We start from the raw sequence: 20,620 nt of genomic DNA, 5'->3' as shown, positions 1-20,620 counted from the left end.
TTTTCTTAAGTGTCTTTCAAATTAACTGGACTTCATCTCTGTCTCCCCTCTCTCCTTCCCAAGTCTTCCTTTGTTATGCATTTATTGAATTTTTAAGTCACTGCAGTTTCTTTTGGTCTCTGAGAAAAAAAAAGTAGCACCCACATATGGGTTTCAACAGCCTGACTCATAGGGCTTCATTTTTTAAGGATGTAAGTGATAGTTTTAAAGTTTTATATGTGGGGCTGTTGAAGATTTTTTTTCTACCTTCACGAGAATGTTCCCCTTTTCATGTTTTTAAAATGAAATTTTCATTTTCATTTCTATTGCTTGAGGAAATGAAACTGAGCATCAGGGAAGGTGACTTTCCTCATTCAGATTAGATTGGTACGGTTTCTCATAAAAAAAAAAAAAAAGCTAAAAAAGGATAAAAAAGATGAAGTACTTGACAGTGCACTCATATCAATCTTCCCAGATCTTAATTTTTTGGGAGGACAAGGGGGTTCTGGGTTAGTCTTTCATCAGACTGTCAGGACATTATTTTCCCTTATAAACTCTAGGTTCTGTTTGCATTTCTGTGCCATCTTCCATCCCAAAGGACTGACAGCGCTTCACCTTCTATCCATCTGGTCTGTCTTCACCCTTTATTGAAGTACAGCTGCCACAGTCTCAGGAGCACAAATTGGAAATGTGTTTAATTGTGTATAACAACACTGTCCCACAGTGAAGGACAGAAGCAAAGCAGAATCCAGCAGAAACAGCAAGGGACCTTCAGATAAAAGTGTAGCTAAAAAAGAATATTCAACTAATATAATTTTCTGAAAATAAATCTCATTTCATCTCATCCCTTACCTGTTTTAAGCCTATTTGTATTACAGGTATCATGTGGAAGGTATCTGGTCTACCAATCACACCCTGTAGCTAGTATTTTGATCAAACCCCACTAATTTCTAGTTGCTTCTGAATTTTCTTACATACAATATGCTTTCTGAGTCTGAGAGGTGCTCATGTCCTTGCAGAAAATCAGTGGGTACTGATGGAGCCCAGCTCACATACTCATCCCACCGAAACACAGGCTCCCTAGATAGCCCAAGTCAGGAATGTCAAATGAAGATTTGGTCCTGAAAATTTTGATCATAACAGCAGTACCCTGCTAACGCACGACGGACACATGTCAGAAAATTGGTCAGGATCATAACAGCCCGTTCTAGCTAGTAAGGTGGTTCAGGACCTGAGATAACCACAGGCATTCAGGGTTTACAACTGCTATAAATGATGGCACTTCTAATGGCATAATAGCAACAGTATTCTGGAATTTTAATTCAGCACCTGGATGGGCAGTGATGTAATTTTGTGTAGCGTCTGCATTGCTGTCTGCAAGAAAACAGAGCAGCAAACACCAGCCCAGAACATACTTTCAGTGTGCTTTTCTCAGATGGAGGCTATTCTGGTGGTGCAGGGAAGGAAACAGATCAGTGGTGTGCTGACAAGCACAGGCAGAGCTTCTTGGCAAAAAAAACCCCAAATAAATGGCTTGTTACATGGAAAGATTTCAGCCCAATTAGCTGAAATTGTAGGGAAGAATGTTTAGCTAGAAAAAAAGAGCTTGAAGGACAGAAATTTGTTGAAGTCAGTGAAATGCTGTTTGTTTAAGGCAGATGAAAGTAGTAAGGTCACTGTTGTAGATAGCTTTTTGAAAGTCCTGTTTTCACCAAGGTTATTCTGATTAAATAACACTCCACACTTCCACGCTGAGGCCATGTGTGCGGCAGCACGTGCTCCAGAGTTGTCTTTAGCATTGGGCATTTTTCTAATCATTCCTGAATATGATTTGTAGGTGAGTCAATCTGCTGAGGAGATTTGGTATTCATGGTAGCAATCCTCTTCCCTACATTCCAGTCATCTCAAAGGACTCATTTGGTGATGTCTATCACATACAATTATTTTGGAACCCCGTTAATTAATTAATATTAGTTGCTAATGGTTATGCAATTAATTGCATTTGGAAGAATATAAAATTGAGTAAATAACTTCAAAGTGTTGAGTCCTATTTGGCAAGCTAATACAGCTCATCCTGCCCAATTATACTGATAAGATTTTAAACTAATTGAGCTCACACTGTGCCACTCCATTACCTGACATTCAGCAGCACACAGAGAAGATTAAAGGGATTCAGGGGATGGTGTGCTTGTAAAACCAGGAATAGTCACTCCTGGTTCTCATTTAAGCATAAATACATATTAATTCACAACTGAACAATACTTTATATGGAGGTTGCCATAGAAATGAGCACTTAGAGAAGTTTGGGGCTTTTGCTGGCATTTCAGGTTAAAAATAACGACCCAGGTTACTCAGGACCTCATTACACAATGGCAGGTGCATGTCCTGCGATCCAACTGGTTGCTCACCGTGGCACCATTGGAGCAGAGGGCTCACCATACTGGATTAAATCATTTGTTCATCTAATGTGACATTTTGCCTTCTGCACTGATATTCTTGAGGAAGGTGGAAGGCTCCCATAATGCCTATTACCTATCCAATTATGCTATGTGGTGTACAGGGAAGAAACATCCTTCCAGAGTCCTGCAGGCAATTAGCTTACACCCAGAAGTGTGATATTCAATTACCCTTATTATTTCAGCATGCCAAGCAGTGAGAGGTGGTTAACGATTGCATGAAATTATCCAGCCTTTTAAAGAAATCTACTCAAAGTTATCAGAATCTTACATCACATGCCAGCAGAACCCGTATGAGGCCCACTAGCAGCAGTAAAACTGAAGGAAGGTGAGTGACAGATTATTCACTTTCATGGCAAAATTTGTCTTTTTAAGCCTCTTGTTCATACCCACAGAATCAGTCCTGAGGGACATTTTACAGGATGATAATGTTCACCCAGAAGAAAATCTATTACTCTCCTCTACTGAAGCTCTTGGCTTTTCATTTGCTGTACAGAACTGGCTATTTTTCAGAGAAGGTTTTGGGCTGCCGAGCTCTCAGCTTCTGTTGCAGGACTTTGGATTCAGAAGTTGCTGGTGACCATATCCATGGTATGCTGATGTCTTCTGCCAGTCACCAGACTCCCAGCAAAACTCCCCATAAAAATGGAGACGATCTGATAAAATCCTTCAATGTTGTGAAGAAATGCTTTTGGAGGATTAATTATTTTGCATCGAATAAGAATGGCTGGCTGAACTTATTAACAGATTAGCTCCTCGGAGAAGAAAACTAAAGTTTCTTAGGCAGAAAGAGAGTAGAGTAGTGCAGTAGTCTGCACTTGAACAGATATTTCCATTGTCATGGAAAACCGGGGCCGAAGATGCCAAGCTCCATGTAAATTATACAGGAAGACAGTATAAAAACATTCCCATTGATCAACAGTGACTGGGTACTGTATCAGACCATACAAGAAAGGAGGTAGTAAATAATGAGTGTAACTGCTGTGAGGAATTATACATCTGATACCTGTTTAAACCAGACAAGAGATCTGGGCTGGTAACTTTATGTCCTTCAGAGGAAGCATAAGGGAAATGATGATGAAATGAGTCTGCATTTTTGATGGTACCAAACAAGTGCTGAACTTTGTCAAACTGATATTACAAATGGGCTGCGGGTGAAATTTCACAAGACCCTCAGACTCTGAAGGACATATACTCTGATTAAGATGTATTGAATCATTACTTATTCAGTAAGAGACAGTTAAGTTCTTCCTGCTAAAAATTCAAGCAAAAAGCTTTACCTTTAAGGCTTAAAGAAATAAACTTCCTTTTAAGTGTAAAACTGTCTGCTAAAACCAGATGGGATGGGTGCCTCTTACGGCTGCTGACCATCATCTAAGTGTTTAGGGTGTCAGGATGTCAGTTAAAATGCAGTCTCATGCTTTTCACCAGTGCTGATTGGACCAAATGTATATTCTGTAAATACATAATCTCTCCACTGATGTCCATGGCACTGCCTCAGTAAACAGCAGGATTCATTTTGGCCTGTTTCACATTTACTAAGCAATCTTTTAATTCTACAACCGTTATAGAAAAAGACTATTTGACTAAATGGACTTTCAAAATGGACTAGTTAGGGAATGTGACTTTTAGTCTCTGAAGTGTATGATGGTGTTTTGGGCACAGTCTTGGGATTCACAAAGAGGGTGTCATAATTTATATTCCCCAATGATGGACCTATTGCTCATGGCACACAAAAGCCAGCTGCCTCCTGGTGGGTCACAGAGAGCACACAGAAACAAAATATCACTTTGCCAAACTTATTTGATTATTGCAAAATTCTTTTTCCCTAATATCCCTGTTTCCTGTAGCAGGTGGTAGGAAAAAGTGAGACTAATCAGGTAAAAATGCTATGTCTTCCACACGGGGATTAAAATTTCAAAGCGTGTTATCAATTCAAATATTCTTGAATACCTATAACTGTAGCTTATTGAATAAAATGAGTGTAAACTAGAAAAATGGGTGGGTTTACTTCTCTCATTAATCAGAGGAATAAAGTGCATTACAATGTTGATGTTTTCCTGGAATAGAAAATAAATGGTTCTGTAAAAGACATATAGGAAATAACACTGAACTGCTGCAAATCTTCTAGCAACTGCCGCCAAGAGCTGCAAACATCAGAGGTAAATGAATAATCACCAACAGAGCAGAACAGCCATTAGACATAATGATAGAAAACCTCCTTTCGCACTCACAGACATCAACCTTTCTGTGCAATTACGAGTTGGCAGAAGCAAACAATTGGCTTTAAAACAAGATAAAGAACTACAAAAAGAACCTGGCTTTTTGCTTCAAGTGAGTGGACTGCAAGTGAATTCAGCTGCTCTGCTTGGAAAAGGGAACAAATGAGAGCATATGCTTTTGTACCCTTCAAAGAAATTCAATGTAAGAAAAAAATCAAACTATTTTAAATTCTTGCTTCTTAATAAATCAAGCAAGAACTACCCAAAATGTCCAACTCTTCTGCAACTCTTTTGAAGCAGAGCTAGTGGGACCTCTCAGGAGAGCCTTTAGATTTATGTGCCTCTTGAGAGGGGTACAGAGAAATGGGGAGGGGGGTGGGGTGGGTGCTGTGTATCACTAGCTGATAACGGCAAGAGCAGGATAAGGGGGAACACTGTAAGCCTGTGTCTATTTTGCCCTGGTGGAGTGCTATTGACCTCTTATGCATCACTCACACCAGTGAGAGGAGAGTCATTTCATGCCCTGTGTGGCCCAAAATGCCTTAAGCACTATTTGGTTTAGTATTTCATTACGAGCTATTTTCATTTTGTGCAGGAAGTTGCTAAAGAAGATGGAGGATGTTATTTGGGGGGCACGTAGTAAGAGATACTAACTAAAAAAGGGACAATTTAGAAAGAGAGGAAGTGTGCTGGAGACAGAGAACAATTGAGCTGCTCAATGTCACAGAATAAATCCAAGATAACATGACTTTGCAGGGTGATTTCCCTGTGGATGCTTTTCTCTCTATGTGGGTTTGGGATTCTGAGATACAGAACTGTGGGATTTGTCTGGTTTCATTTTTGTTGTTCTTCTAAATTTCTGCTAAATTCTAATTTCCACATCCTAAATCCCTTCAAAGCCAAGTGGATAGCAGTATTTCACTGATCACCATCTTTAACTGACTCCAGTTAATTCATGCTAAGAATATTAGAAAAATACAAACCATGTATCTCGTCACTGGGCAAGAGGGCTCAGGGCTGCATTTTTTCTGTGCTCTTAAATGTTTTATTTTTATATTTAGGAAAGAAGATAAACTTTGAATTGAAGTCCTTTCCATAAAAACAAGAATACCTGGAGTTTTAGAATAGAAGAAAATAAATTACATAGCACCCCTCAGAAACAGTTTCTGATTTTGCCCATTCCAAGCTGAAATGATGGTACTGGCAGTCTTCTAAATTTTAATGAAAACTTTAAGGCATTTTGAAATTTCAGAGTTAAAATTTATCATTATAAAACTCCTGCAGGGAAACAGTTTCCTAAAGAATAAATTACAGAGAAGAACAAGTTGGTAGGCTCTCAGAAGTCAGGCTATTCCATAAATTACAATGGAAAAAGAGATTCTTTTTAATTGTAAATGCATTTTGACCCTTCTTGCTTATTGTAAGCTGCATGCTAATGTCTCTCAAACAAAAAAAGAAAATGTTACCATATCATAGAGCTATAAACCATTTGTTTTATGCTGAAACACAACATTCAGGGTTTCAGTTCAGAAATACTTTTATTTTTCAGCTTAGTTTCAGAAAAAAAAAAAGTTATATGTTCTCTGCTGCTATCTTATTATGAATAAATTCATTCTCTTGGCATTCAGACCATTGTGCTGTGTGGAAGGTTTAGTTTCAGGACTTCAGTAAAATGATAGGTTGACTAGATGTTTTTCAGTCACTATTTGCATAGTAATATTTTACTGATGTGGGGCCTTTACTCACACAGCTACACTGCCCAGGAAGTCAACAAAATAGTGTATGTAAATGAAGAGAAATATGGTACTCGATTGTATGAAATGGCTTTTTAGGTAATCACCCTCACAGATGTCTAGAGACTTCAGGGGATTTTACAGTCACCTGAAAAATAGAGTTCAAAAAAGTGCCAGTGTGACAGAGATGAGATCTATTTTTCAGAAAAAAATGTAGTCAGTATTTCTGAAGCACTGACTGATAGAATAGGCTAAAACAAACCAGGCTTGTTACAGGCAGTTGAGTAAATAATATGCATGCCTGAAATTACTTTATGTACTGAACTACATCTTTACCTGATGGTTCTTATGGCTGTGCTAACAAGAAGTTATTGCCTGTCAGGAAAGTGGTCATCATCATTTCCACTGCATCTCTAAACAGGACTGAACACGGTCTTCTTGGCTAAATATATACAATAAGAAGCTGCCACAGAGTTTGCTGATAGACGGTTTTTGAAGCTCTGTCAGTCCTGGTGTGAGAGGAATATCCGTGTATCTTGATAATTTCATCTCCAGTATGCAAGGTATTTCCACACAGGTACGAAACTGGTTTATAAATTTCCAAATTATATATGTGGTTTTATATATGTATAATTTTCTGAATTATATATGTGGAAATACTCAGTGGTGCAAGAAAGGCAGTGAAGTTTTCTGTGTAGTTCTCACGGCCTGATACCTGAAGACTCAATGCAGTAAGTGCTATGTAAGAAAGTATTTCTCACTTATGTGAGTAGACCAGTTGAAATCAGGGCTACTTGTCTGAGCTGTACTTGGCACAGAGATTTGTTTACAGGAGAAGAATCTGGGGGGAAAAATATATTCTGTTTATATAGACTTATCATGCAGTCTCTGGCTGAATGAATGTATGTTATTTCTAAAATAAACTAACATAAAATAACTTTCCCGTTACACAAAAATATCTTTCATGACACAAAATATTTTTGTCACGTTGTAGCAGTGTAGTGAAATACCGTAGAAAATGTAATTGGATTATGATTCTTTACTACTGCTTTTTAGCTGTATTTTAATAGCATGGTGAAAAGCACTTTATTGCCTAACTATGCAAAAATTACTTTTGGGGGGTTGGTTGGTTTAGCTTATAGTGTTCACTGAAGGAAGTTCTAACACAAGTGCTTGGCTATTAGCTTATTAAGGTATTGCTGTATGGGAAAGCAGTTAAACAATTAAGCGTTTCATTGAACTGAAACCACACAGTGTAAAATGGTATTACAAATTGCTATAGGTAAGTACCTAACACTGGAGTGGATGGAAACACTTAAAAAGAAGGTAACTTCTCAGAAGGGGGAAAAGATTAGATGATGTTCTTTACACCAGAAAATAAGGAAAGGAAAAAAAGAAAGATAGAACACAAAACAAATTCCTGTCCCCTTACCTCAAGAGATCAGCTTGATCAATGTAAGATCAGACCCAAAGGTCTGCTAAAATTGTAGCAGAGCACACCCTGTTAGCTGGGCTTTCTGCTGCAGGGATGCCAACCAGCTCTCACCCACCTCTGCTGTCAGAGTCCTTTTTAAATGCTGGTGAAAGTTAAACAGGCAAATTTAAAAAGTAAAATTTCATTGGAAAATTCTCCCCTTCCTTTTATTTCAGATTCAGTGAAATTTTTCAAAAGATAGGCTCTTAATTCACCACACCTTCTCTGTCAGGCTGCAGCAAGGTCTTTCCCAGTGAGCACTTGCATTAATTGGGCATCATGGGTAACTGACCTGTCTTTGTGAAGTCTGAAATTGGAAAAAGAAAAACACAAATGAGAGACTAAGAAAGAGAGGAAAAATTAAATGGAATAGAAATAAAGTGTAAGAGAAGGGATGAAGGCAAACCTGAGATTTTAAAAGCTACTTGAATTTTAATGGGTTGGGGATCCTTGCTTTGTGGGTGCATTGAGGGATGATGCCAGCACCCCTGAGAAGGAAAACTAATTGCCTGAGCTTCCTGGCTCTCAGTACTTGCTCTACAAGTGATCACCCTGACCCTTGCTGTAGCAATGTCAGAGAAGGACGTGGTCCCTCATCACCCCTGGCTGACCACAGTGGCAGCTATGTCAGTCACCCGTGTATCAAGACAATGCTTTAGGTGCATCAAACACAATTTGCAATTCAAAGATTTTCTCTTCCTGCTTCCGTGCTAACTCAGGACCCCAAGTGAGTCTCTGGAGTTCAGTTCTGCCATTGAATTCTGCCTGGATTGCCTAAACCAGGGAGAACCATTTTTCCTCTGCTTTGTCAGGAAATGGCTTTTATCAGCTATTTTACAGGACACATTTGCAGGTTGAGCTCGATTGTCTGTTGCTTTTCTCATTTTCATTCAACAAGGCATTTAAAACTATAGCAAATTTTTATAGCATTTGCATACCCCAACTGTAGAGACTTATGTAGGGCTTTATAGGGTAAACAAATAATAAAACTCCTGGCTAGGACCCGTTCTGTGAAATTTGACTGTTCTTCTACTCTCACATTACATTTAACAGTATGTAAGCTCTACACTAAGTAAACTTCCTGTAGGCTTTGAGCTTGGTTCTCCTATTGGAGAAAAAGTATCTTAATTTCCTTGCCAAATATATAACTCTTTCCTTGTTAAATATATATATGTGTATATATACAGAACCCTATTTTAGATATATTTACATTTAATTTTTTACATATTGCTAATGGGTGATGTAATTCCTTGCTTTATGCAATAATTCCCTTCGTAAAAATACCTTGTAAGTACTATTAGTTTTTTCTCTATACATTTTTTCAAACCAGCACAATAACTTGGCCTGCACCGCTAAGTTACTAAACTACACTTACTAGACCATATCTGCCAGGGCCCAGAGCTCCTGGAGATAAAATGGTTCCTCTACTCTCTTAAAACAAAGAAATCTGAGAAGACTAAGCTCAAACAGGAGTCTCCTACTCTTACTGACTTTTGTCAAAGATATCTGGCATTAAAAAAAAAAAAACAAACAAAACAATGTTTTTAAACATGTTTTGCAACAGATCCTTCCTGATTGCCGAGACAGATACTTTTCCTCAGCAAGAACAAAGTCTGCACAAATAGTTTTTAAAGATTCAGAACTCTTCAAATTTCTGTCTTGTGCAAGGCACCTCCTACAATTAAGAGTGATTTGCATGTGTCAAGGCTACCCCTGGGTGAGCCAGGAAAGAATGCAAAAAAGCTGTGGCTAGAAACAAGACTTGTGTGCTTTAAAAATGAAAGCTACAGACTTCACTTTTTTATATGTGTTCTTACTTTCATGTGTGCTCATTCTCTTTCTTTTCTAAATCTCAGCCTTGGGATTTCAGAGCTGTAGCAGCACCTTGGCTAATATGTTACCTGGCATTCGCTCTCTGGCAGGTATTTACATCACCCAGAAACCAATAGAAAAGCAGTTTGACATTTGAAGTTAAAAGTGTTAATCATATCAATAGCTCAGAGACACTTGATAATGAGACATCGGTACAATAGATTTAAAAATCTTTAGTTTGCTACTGGCTTTTAACTTCAGAGGAACTGAGCAGCAGGTGATTTAGTGGGTTTTTTTTTCCTCCTGCTTTTGTGCATGTCCAAGTTTTTGAAACAAAAATCTCTTTGGCATTAATACACTCAGCAACTATGATGGCTCTACTTTCCACAAACTGGCAGCTAGTTTGTCTCTCACCATTTGCTAGTTCACCACTACATCAAGAACTCATTGCTAGTCCAAGCAAGCACCACTGAGCATCAGCAGCATCAGTTCCCCATGCTAAACCAATCACGCCATTAGAAGGTTCCTATTGCCCTCATCATATCTCTAATTTCTGTGTGACTTAAATGTGCTCTTGGCCCTGCTGATCAGCTGGACTGTGCTGCCGCCCTGGGCACCAGGGTCTGCAAAGGGCAACAGTTTGTTCCCAAGCTCTCAACAGCCCTAAGGTGATACTTCAAGACCTTTTCTGAAAACTGTGGTGTGATGGTTCCTTTGAAGGTCAGTGTTCCTGAGACATACACAATACACTCCTGAATCTCTGTGAAGCCATGGAAGTAGAGATGCATATTTTGCCCAAAACATGACATGAAATTAAAGAACAATGTCACAGTAATTAAGGCACTGTGAGGCAGTACATGTGTGTAAAGCTGCCTCCTTGTCTGTAGTTGTGATGACTGATTTACTTTTGTAATCTCTGGCTCAGTTTTCCAAAGGCAATCTCTTAGTCGGTATGTTCCTTCTGTTGTTTCCTGCACCCTGCGTAAGTGCTGGACTAAATGTGGAAATATCATTTTCCTCATGGGCTTCTTGGGTTGCTCACCTTAGTATTTGAATGCATCATATATTTATTGTCATAACAACTGGGTAAAATTGACTGCTGTTGTCCCTCTCGATTTGTGAATGGGATACCGAAGCAAAAGGTAGTTAAAGTGACCAGAATAGCTAGTAGTCATGTAAGGTCTGAGTGATGAGGGGCCCTAGGGAGGCAAATGGGGACTAGTTTTCAAGAGTCTTTAGCATCCCCTGCTTTCTGCCCCTCCTGCTGCTGTGCCACACAGCAGCATCACCCTCTCCTGTCATCTTTCACCTCTTCACTCTCTGGCTGCTGCAAGAATCTCCCTCCTAAATTTCAGCTGGTCACAAAGGCTGCAGTTTGATAATCTCATGTAAATTAAAGCGCTCCTAAGCCCAGGCGATCCTACTGGCTTCAGTAAAAGTAATAGTATTGGACTTCATATATTAATAAACAGGCAAAAATAATAAATAAAGGAGTTGGAAATATATTTTGTATTGCGGCTTGGCTGTGAAACAAATATGCATTTTCTAGTAGTCAATTCATATTATACTGACTACTAAAACAAATGTATCAGATGACAAGACCTGCACACAGGCTCAAATTTGCAGGCAATAAATCAAGCAGGGAGTGAAGAACTGTGTGCTACTGTTTCAAGAAAACACAATGATGATGCAGCCTCAGACCTTGCTGTTGGACTAAATCCACAAGGTCTGGAAAAATAAGGCATTTCTTGGTCCCAGAGCTCATCTTTTCATCTCATTATTTATTTGCAGTTTGTGTACAGTGAGCTGGGAAGACAGTAAGGGAATGATGAACAGCACTGAGTTGCAGAGAAGAGCCTTCCAAAGGTGGGTTGTGCTACTGTTTGGATGTGACACCTTGAGAGCAGCAAAACTTCGGTGTCTTACTTGACCGGCTATATCCTAAATGAAGGACTGGATACAAGCTCTGCAATAGAGGCTTGGAAGAGCTGCAAGGGGAAGGTCCGTGCCTTATGTGCCCTATTTCTTACAAATTTTCCCTAAGCATTTTCTACCTTTCACTGGGATAGTGCACTAAGTGGACTCTGCATCTTATATTGTGTTTGGAGGGAGGGAGGGTCAATGGCTACTTTTTAGTCCAACCTAAACTCAAAAGCCACTTCAAGCTTTGTATAGCTACATTAGAAATACTAAAGCAGAAGTTTCGGTTTCCATATCCCTTAGTTTATAGCCAAAGTTTTAAACAACTTACCAAAAGTATTCAATTCCCATGTCAGATCTTCTTCTTCTGACAAGAAGTGTGAAAAGGCACTGCCAAGGTAATGGCAGAACTGTATGCCACAATGTCCTTCATCAACGAAAGGTGTTTTGCTCCCCCCCAGACTTGCATGACTGAGTTAAAATTTAATAGGAAATATATGTCTCATGCTTCAGGACACAGATTTTTCATGAACAACTATGGTTAATGATCACAGTGATCAAGATGAACTTCTATATTGAATATCCATCTATTCTGATGTTCTCCAGTGCAGGAAGGGGAAAACTTCTTCTAACTTTTCAGTAAGATGCCAGTCTCTCGGATATCTCAATGTTAGGTGGAAATGCTTTGTTGTTGTTGCTCTCCAGTTGGGTAGCCCAATAAGAAACTTGGGGTTTTTAAGAGCTCTGATCAGGTGGGCATCCTAACCTTTTCTTTCCACACTTGCAACTCCTAAAAGACATACTATTTCATTTTTACTGCTTATATAAAATTCAGAGTGCTGTATGTAATCAAAGCCTGGGAATTTACACTCAGTTCAAATATAGTGATTCTCCTTTTTAAAAAATATCTGTAGGTTGGTAAACAGTTCAACATTCAAATCAGAGAAAAGAATCTACTTCTTCCAGGAAAGAAGAAGGTGATTGGCATGAGAAAATGAGAAGAGGGGCAGGAGAAGGAGAATAAAGGTTATTGTATAAAGGGGTAACTACCTGAAGAGAACATGAAGCAGGGTTGCTGTAGAGCTTTATAGTGTTTAGTAGCTTATAATGAAACTGTTCAGGGCCTAAGTCTGCATCCCTGGGTATTTCCAGGCCACTCACCTCCCTTAACTACCTTGGCATGTATTCAAACCCCAGACTGAAGCCTTGGTACCCTCCCTCTGAGTTCAGCATCCTTCTGCTGGATTAGCTTGCATTTCCCTTTGCAGACCAAGATTAGCCATCCAAAGTCAACACCAGTCTCCAGCATGCAGTACTGCATCATTACCAGGGTTGTTAAACTGCCCACATAGCTGTCAGCAAGATAGTCATATCTACTGATATTGTTTAAAACTATAAAAATATTTTTCACTCCAGGAACAAACCATCTGACTACACTTCCACTCTCAAAAACGGGGGGAGGGGGGATGCTAGACCAGCTTTTTTGGTGGAAACTGCTTTAGGCGAGATGTGGATGAACTTGGCATCTTTGTAATCTTAGATGCTTTCAGATAAGCTTTGATCTTGGCACTCCATGAAATTCATTTTGCTGAGAGACTTCACAGGAATGCAGAATTAGACTGCTATCTTGCTTTTCTAAGGTCACATAGATGACTAACATCACACTTTAAAACACATCTTTTTACATCTCTAATTAAGAAAACCCACTTTGGTTAATTGCTTATTTCCAGGTATAATATATAGTCAGTAATGTCAACTGCTGCATCTATTTATATTTGGAAGGTGATGATAGCAACAGGAAGGTCTAGAAGTAAAAGAAAAATGGTAAAGGAAATTCATACTAAAAAATATTTGTAATCCTCTTATTTCCCCAGAAGAAATGCTTAGATTGCAAATGTAGGTACTAGATAAACTGACACAACTATTAAACTTTTAAATATGCTAGTCTCATAATTCTAAAACACCCTGATATTAATACAAAATCACCTCAAAGTCTGTTAAAAATAATGCCAAATTAAACATGTAATAAATATTTTGGAGAGTATAGTTAAGCAAGCTTTTTATAGAGTCCATCACTTATTAATAAGTCCTGTTACACCACAGAAATGCTTCATGTCCTGAGTTGCACAAGCTCAGTGTGGAATGAAAGACAACAGTGAATACCGATAAGGCTGCTGAAGAAGCCCATGCATAAACAGTGCATAAATATAAAGTAGGGGATCATATTTTGGTGGTACAAACAAGATGATTGGGAGGAAAAAGCTTGCCTTTTCAGGCTTAAAGACAGCCATGAGAAGCACTATGATTTTACTATAATTAGAAATAAGTCTATGTCTTTTTCCTTTTAATCACTCAATTTTTAGTTCAGTCATTTAGTGGCTTGTTCAAATCTGTCCTCAGTTATTAAAGGATCTCTGTCTGAAGATGTTTTAACAGCCCAAGGGCTTGCCTTAAATACATACTTAATACTAAATAAAATTGAAACAGAATATCTGCAATCCTTCATTTTCATACTTAAAAGGTACAAAGTACCACTTAAGTAAAAGGAAGCAAAAGGCTGAAGGGTGATAATGGGTCCATTTGCTGCTGTTCCACTCTGGTTTACACCTGTACCGACAGGATTATACTTGCCTGTTCTTCATTATGCCATAAAGCCATTTCAAAAAGCTTGGAAAGAGCATGTTCTTGCTGTAAACATCAGGACAGGAAGCTGCTGACTGCAGAAGGGTAAGAGTTTCTTTAAAACAGGGATACAGAAACTAGTATTTCTATGTATGTGCTCTAAACACACAGCACTTGCTCATGCAGGGATGTTGGCAAACTGTGGTGCTGTAGAAGGAAAATGATGCTGGTGTGCCTGATACACTCTATTTTAGTGCCTTCCATTATGATTCTCTCCAAGATGGATGTAACTTAATGCTTTCTACCATTTCATCCATCTTGTTTAGCAGTTAATCCACAGCCATCTGCAAAATGATAGCTGATGTGCAAACTGAGACATCCTTTAATTTAAGGATAACACACCCCAAAACCAGGAGTGGTGAGATCAATCTGCTCGAATGTATCCTAGGTCAGCAGGTGGGGGAAAATTTTGGACCAGTTAAAAGGTGTCACACAGAAAACCATTGGCAGGGCAGGGAAGAGCACACAAATGATTTACTGAGCCTTCATCCCTTGAAGCACTGTCCCCTCTGTTTAAACTAAAGGTAGCTTTTCAGGACACGATGGAGAAAACTTTGTACCTTTTCCATTCTGCTGCTAAATAAGACTTCATGCCATTGCCTTAAATGCTGTAGTTTTCAACCAACAGAACAAGCACTGAGAGAAAATAGGCCCATTATCCCTTTGTTCATGGAAGAGTCTGAAAAATCCCCAGTCTGACTGGTGTGCAGCCTCAGACATCTGCTCTGCTAATGTAGAGTAAGGAGAGCTGACCTGGCGAAGACCTCTGAAAACTCGAAGTCTCTGTTTAATCCTGCTCGTGGTGTCCCATACCAGTTTGGCACTAGTGTCACATAGCCTTCCTGGGTTAACCCCAGCTCCACAATGATCACCTCAGGCTCTTGTTCCTCACAAAGCATCTCCTGCACTTTTTTCCACATCCAGAGATATTTTGAGAGTTTCTTGCATCCACAGTTTTATCCTCTAAGCTAAATTACTTCCTAATCAAAGTCACCACTTCCCATAGCCCTTACCGAATGCCTCTGCCAAAATTCATAGTGCCGCTCCCGTGACCAGGGCATTTGAAATCCTTTCCAGAGAAGACCTCATCCCAGCAGCCAGCACAGCTGGGACTCTCACTACTCTCCTTCCCCAGCCCCTCACTCCCACCCCAGCTCACAGCGCAGCCAGCACAGGCCCTCCTTTGCAACCCCCGTACGGCCACACATCCTCTTCTCCTGGGGTAGGCATCTGGAATACGGGGTGAGCAACCGAGATAAGAGCTGCAGGGAGCTGGGAGGGTGCATTTCTCCCCTGGCATGGGCCCAAATCTAGAGGCAGCTGTGCTTGGCAGAAATGTGGATAATGCTGCCTGTGGACACTCAGAGGCTCCATTTATCTTTGTGAGTGCGCGTGTGCATCATACAGGTCTGCTGTGCAAAAGCTGAATCTCGTTGTTTGTGCCCAGCTGGGGAATTTCCTCCTCGCCAGGTTCTGCTGTTGGTGGCTACTTGGATTTTCTTCCCCCCCACTGGTCATTTCTGGACTCTGGTCAGGTTTTCGGTTTAACTGGTCTCTTGGGGTTCACTGGTGTACCTGCTCGACAAAGTAGAAGAATCCTTTGTTGGCACTGGGGCCAACAAACATCTAAAATGTAGGAATCGTAGAATCCTAGAATGGTTTGGGTTAGAAGGGACCTTAAAGATCACGTACGTCTAAGCCCCCTGCCGTGGGGTCACCTATTACTATCACCCGTCGCCTTTTCTCAGTTGCGCTGGTTGTTATGCAGGGAGCAGATAGGGCTGCGTTACTCAGCTCCGGCGTCAGTCCTGACGTGGCGGCTCTTTCCTCTTCAGTCTGCAGGGCCGTGAAGTGGTTCTGCAAGGGCACCTCAGGCTTTGGGGGAAGTCTCTTCCTCCTGCTGGTCCTTGCTGTTGCAAGCTTCCATTCTTCTACATTATTGGCCACCCGCCCTTCCATGTGTGCTGATGTGGGAGGTTTTGGCTGTTTGGCCGTGGGCTGTGGGTCCATTACAGACTGTGCTTGGAACCAGCTATCTAACTGCTTCTCAGCCTCCCCGATGCCATGCAGCCTTCTCACCGCCTCCTGCAGCCCAGCCGCCTGCTGCAGGGGCTCCTCGGCCTGGGCACAGCTTTTGCCGGCAGCTCTGCTGCCCGTCCCTGCCCCAGGAGAAAGGTCCGGGCCCTTCCTGCCGTCTGAGGCCTGCCCTGCAGCCTCTGCCTCCTGCAGCTCCGTCTGGGCCGAGGCATCGGCCTCCGCTGGGGTAGGTGGTGCAGACCCCCCAGTGGATCTGCAGCCTTTGCCCTCAGGCGAGCGCCCGCCATTTTGCCTTGAAGGTCAGGAGGCAAGCGCCCGCCATTTTGCCGTGAGGGTCAGGTAGGATGAGTGCCCTCGGCCTGCGGAGATGGTCACAGAACAGTGCCCGGTTGCTGGGTTAAGGGTACTTCAAGTCTCTCCGCTCGGCCACTGGAATGTCCCTCCTCTGAAGAGGTGCCTGCCCTGCACACCCTCCTGCGTGAACAAATTGCTGGCAAATATGTAAGAAAAGTAATTGAGTTATTTCCTTCGGAGCTCTATGGAAAAATGAATTAAAACAGGTCCTGTAAGGGCTATGAACTTAGACATGGTCTTGAAGAACTTGGAGTTTCTATGTGGGGAACAGGGATACACAGGTATTGTGCAGATCACAAATGTATAAAATTCAGCTTTTATATTTACAGGTTGGCTGGATATCACCGAAGCAGCAGTATCACTCAGCCCTGCAGCGGGGCAGCCCTAAGTGTGGGAGAGGCATTCCTTGCGTTACACGCTCTTGACTTTGTGCCTATGTCCAACAGTGACATGACTTCCTCACACTTTACCAGCTGGACATTACAATTTTTATAAGTTTTTTTTGTGTTTCATGATCTTATCCTTGGTTCTTGATATCTTTCTTCTTTTCCTTCCCTGCTTTGTCTATCTTACTTTCTTTTTCATACCTCACTCGAGTGCACATAGCTTCTCCCCACCTAAACCTCCTGCTGCAGGATTTTTCAGCACCACTTCATAAACACAATAACTGAGGGGAAAAATACATTTGCTGGTCATTTTCAGGTTGTTTGGATATTATTTTTTTTTCTGGAATCACTTTAATCATGGAAACTAGTGATACAATGTTATTATATTTCTACTGAGCTGGACTCTGTATGTATTTTTTCTAAGTTCGGTCCAACTGCTCTTTTTGATAGCTAACTGTGTTCTCCCACTACACAGCACCTGTGAAAGCAATTGTGTATCTCAGCGTGGCAGTCTTGTCTGCCACAGGAATATTGTAGCCAGGATGGACTAAAGACATAAGTAAGAAGAGTTTGATATAAAGTTCTTCTGAGGGCAACTGAAATAATTGGATAAAGCAGACCAGCTTTCAAGAGCATAAACAGTTCTTCAAGAAGGCTGATATGTCCAAAAGATTGTTTGATTTCTTTTTCCCATTGCATCAGACTTGCCTTCTTGAAGCAATCTCTGCAGAAATCAGACTTTAGGGTGGTTTTGAGATAACTATCCTGTTGCTATAACAACCCTACCTTAATGTTCCACCCAGTCTTGATATTCACAGAGTAAAATGGAGGGCAATTTCTAATTGTTTCCACTCTTGTATCCCCATATTATGTCTCAAGTGTGGCCACAAGTGAAACTTGTAACTCACCTAACCATTCTGCTACTGCTTGAGTTTGGACTGGGGCGAACAGGTCTCCATCATTCCAACTGGCAGTATAGCAGCAGTGTGATACCAGCCTAAGGAGGCAGTAATGAACAGACACAGCAAACGGTCAAAAACTTTTTAGATCTAGCTGTTAGTTCTAGCTGTTAGTTCCAGCTCTTTGACCCAACTGATAGAAACACCATACTGTAGACCCCAAGTAGCAGATATCAACAATTGTACTCAGTTTGCTTTCCTCTCAAGGCCAATATGCACTCTCTGCTCTACACTGAAATCCCAGTTCAGTTTTGAAGGTTTCAAAGTTGGAAGGTTTGAATGGGAAAGCAGAGAGTTTCCAAGGAGATACTGTGAAACTTCTGAATTCTCCACCTGGAGAGCTGAGCTTTCCTTTTTCCTGGTTACAGAGCTCATTCATGGTGTCTTATTCCCTAGATTCAGTGCCATGTTTTGGGCTGGGTGACTCCCACAGAAGAAGGGGGAGAAGGAAGCATTGCACTATTGTATATGATATATGATAAAACACTAAAGGAAGAAACTTAATGTCCAGAAAATTTATTTGAATCCTCCAGTTCTCATCAGAGGCAGCAAGTGCACTAGGCAGTAATTTTTTATTTTTTTTTAAAGAATTGATTGCAAGCAATTAAAAAACCAAACCAACAAACCAGAAAATGAGACATTCTTTCAACTACATGTTCCCACTGTTGCTGAGTCCCTTCACGCTAGAAAATGCTACAGACATTTCCCTCTCTGCCATTTCCCAGCTCGGATAACAAAACCAAGGCCTGAAACAGCAAATGGCTGTGCTTATGTGAAATGTTTCAGCCAACAGTTGGGATGGGGCAAAAGCTTCCCACAGGTGAATTACTTCTTTTTGCTTGGAAGGACCATGACAGTCTGCTTACCTCAATGTACCTCATTTGGCAATGGTAACATTTGCTTTCCTAGAGAAAATTTCAGAGAACAGCTAAGTACAAATAGGGTCTTGTGAGGCAATGCAAATCTCAGGGACCAGCTTGGAGAATGTGAACTTCTCCACCAGCGCACCACGTTCCCCTGTGGTCTGTGTGGTCATCTGTACCCTGAGGAGATGAGGCTAACGCATACCCATACAGGCACGGTGCCTCCTGCCCTCATTTCACAGCAATAGAAATCACTTGGAAAGAGCAACTGATTGCAGACTACAGGTCATGGCTAACTATATTTCACTTTCCTCCCACCTGTATGTTATGTACCTTTACTGACCCACATGATTCTGCACTATGCCATGTTTTGGGGGATGTGGTTCAGTGTAAAAATGAAAGACTGCTCCTTCTCTTGCTGCCTGCTGTCTTCACTCACACCTTCCTCCACCCTTCAGCTGCCCACTGTTGAAAAGGCTGAGGGGGAAGAGAGGGGTTCAGGAAGGTGGTGAGATCTCTTTACTCTGGAAAGGTTAAGTAATCTTAGGATCTTATTTCCTGAATGTAACCTTCCAGTTATTTGAAAGAGACTACCACTGCATTTGAATAATCTCTTTACATAAACTACTGTCATCTCAGAAAGCACGCCTTCCTGCAGCTATAAAATAATTTTTTATGTTTCTAATTCTGAAAAAGAAACTTTAAAGGGAGTATTTTTATGTTAAGGTAAGCTTGTAAATTTTAAAAAGAAATAAGGATTGAATTTGGAATATAATTGCCTAATGTCATTTCTAAATCTGATAACTTGACACAATCAGGGGCTCTAGGAAGGGAATGAATGTGAGTAGCTGTCAATATTTTAAGATTTATTGTGAGTGCAGCTGGATTTACACAGAGGTATAACTGCGATCTCCGCATGCATATGTATAATCTGTCTTTCACAACAACAAGGGATCAAGATGCTGCCTACCTTTAATAATTAAAAATCCAATGACATTTCCTACAAGCTTAGTTTTAGCCTTTGTGTTCTGGCCCGGCTCTGCTTCAGCTAATCCAGATTGACCTACGGTTTCCGCCACTTTCCCGAGCCCTGTGGCTCTGTGCTATAGCGAGACTGCCCATGGCACCGCTATGCCCTCCAATGCCATCCCCAAGATCAGGGCACTTCCTTGGCTGGGGAGAGGGTGTGCATGTGTGAAGGGTCAGAAAGGTACTTGTAACTCAATTTCTTTTTGTTGTTCATCAGGAAAAAACTTCTGTCTGTGAGAATAGCCATGATACACTTAGTGAGGAGGACAGGGGGCAGAGGATGTCAAGGGCACAGCAAGATCCTGTCTTCTGATGAATAGTGGGATAAATAGGAACAACCCTCTGTGGAAATCAGTGGGGCAGATTTACCCTATTGCTGGCAAGAAGGGAATGATTCTCACTCCCAAGGTGTCATCGCTAACAAAGGCATCTGTTTTATAGCCTGGTTCCTGCCACACATTTGTGAGCACTGTAGAGCTATCAATTGGAAAAGAGGGGTTTGTGCCTTTGGTCTCATCTGCTATTGCTTTGTGATTTTGTTTGTGTGTTTGTTTTGCAGACAGCTAAATCCTTTCATCCCAGTACCACTGAGCCATAGAGAAACACCATGGTATCAGGACACTAATGCTCAAAGAATGTTTTGATAGTTTAATCAAAGGGGGTAAGGGTGAGCTCTGGCCTGCTGGCACAGTCCCAAGCTAATTCATTTTTGTA

The 20,620-nt window shown here is 40.9% G+C and overlaps 1 protein-coding gene across 1 annotated transcript in view; it reads left to right on the top strand.

Moving 5' to 3' along the window:
• The window catches only part of EPM2A (epilepsy, progressive myoclonus type 2A, Lafora disease (laforin)), a 57,827-nt gene extending 55,159 nt beyond the window's left edge, over positions 1 to 2,668 (top strand). Inside the window, exon 7 of the transcript XR_775437.1 lies at positions 2,621 to 2,668. The gene's annotated coding sequence lies outside the window, so the exon portion shown is untranslated. The remainder of the gene's footprint in view (positions 1 to 2,620) is intronic.
• Positions 2,669 to 20,620: the final 17,952 nt, after the last annotated feature.

The sequence above is a fragment of the Haliaeetus leucocephalus genome, unplaced genomic scaffold, assembly GCF_000737465.1.
Source record: "Haliaeetus leucocephalus isolate CR32 unplaced genomic scaffold, Haliaeetus_leucocephalus-4.0 Scaffold992, whole genome shotgun sequence".
Taxonomy (NCBI): Eukaryota; Metazoa; Chordata; class Aves; order Accipitriformes; family Accipitridae; genus Haliaeetus; species Haliaeetus leucocephalus.
The sequence above is the reverse complement of the archived record's forward strand: the minus strand, read 5'-3'. Positions and strand labels throughout refer to the sequence as shown.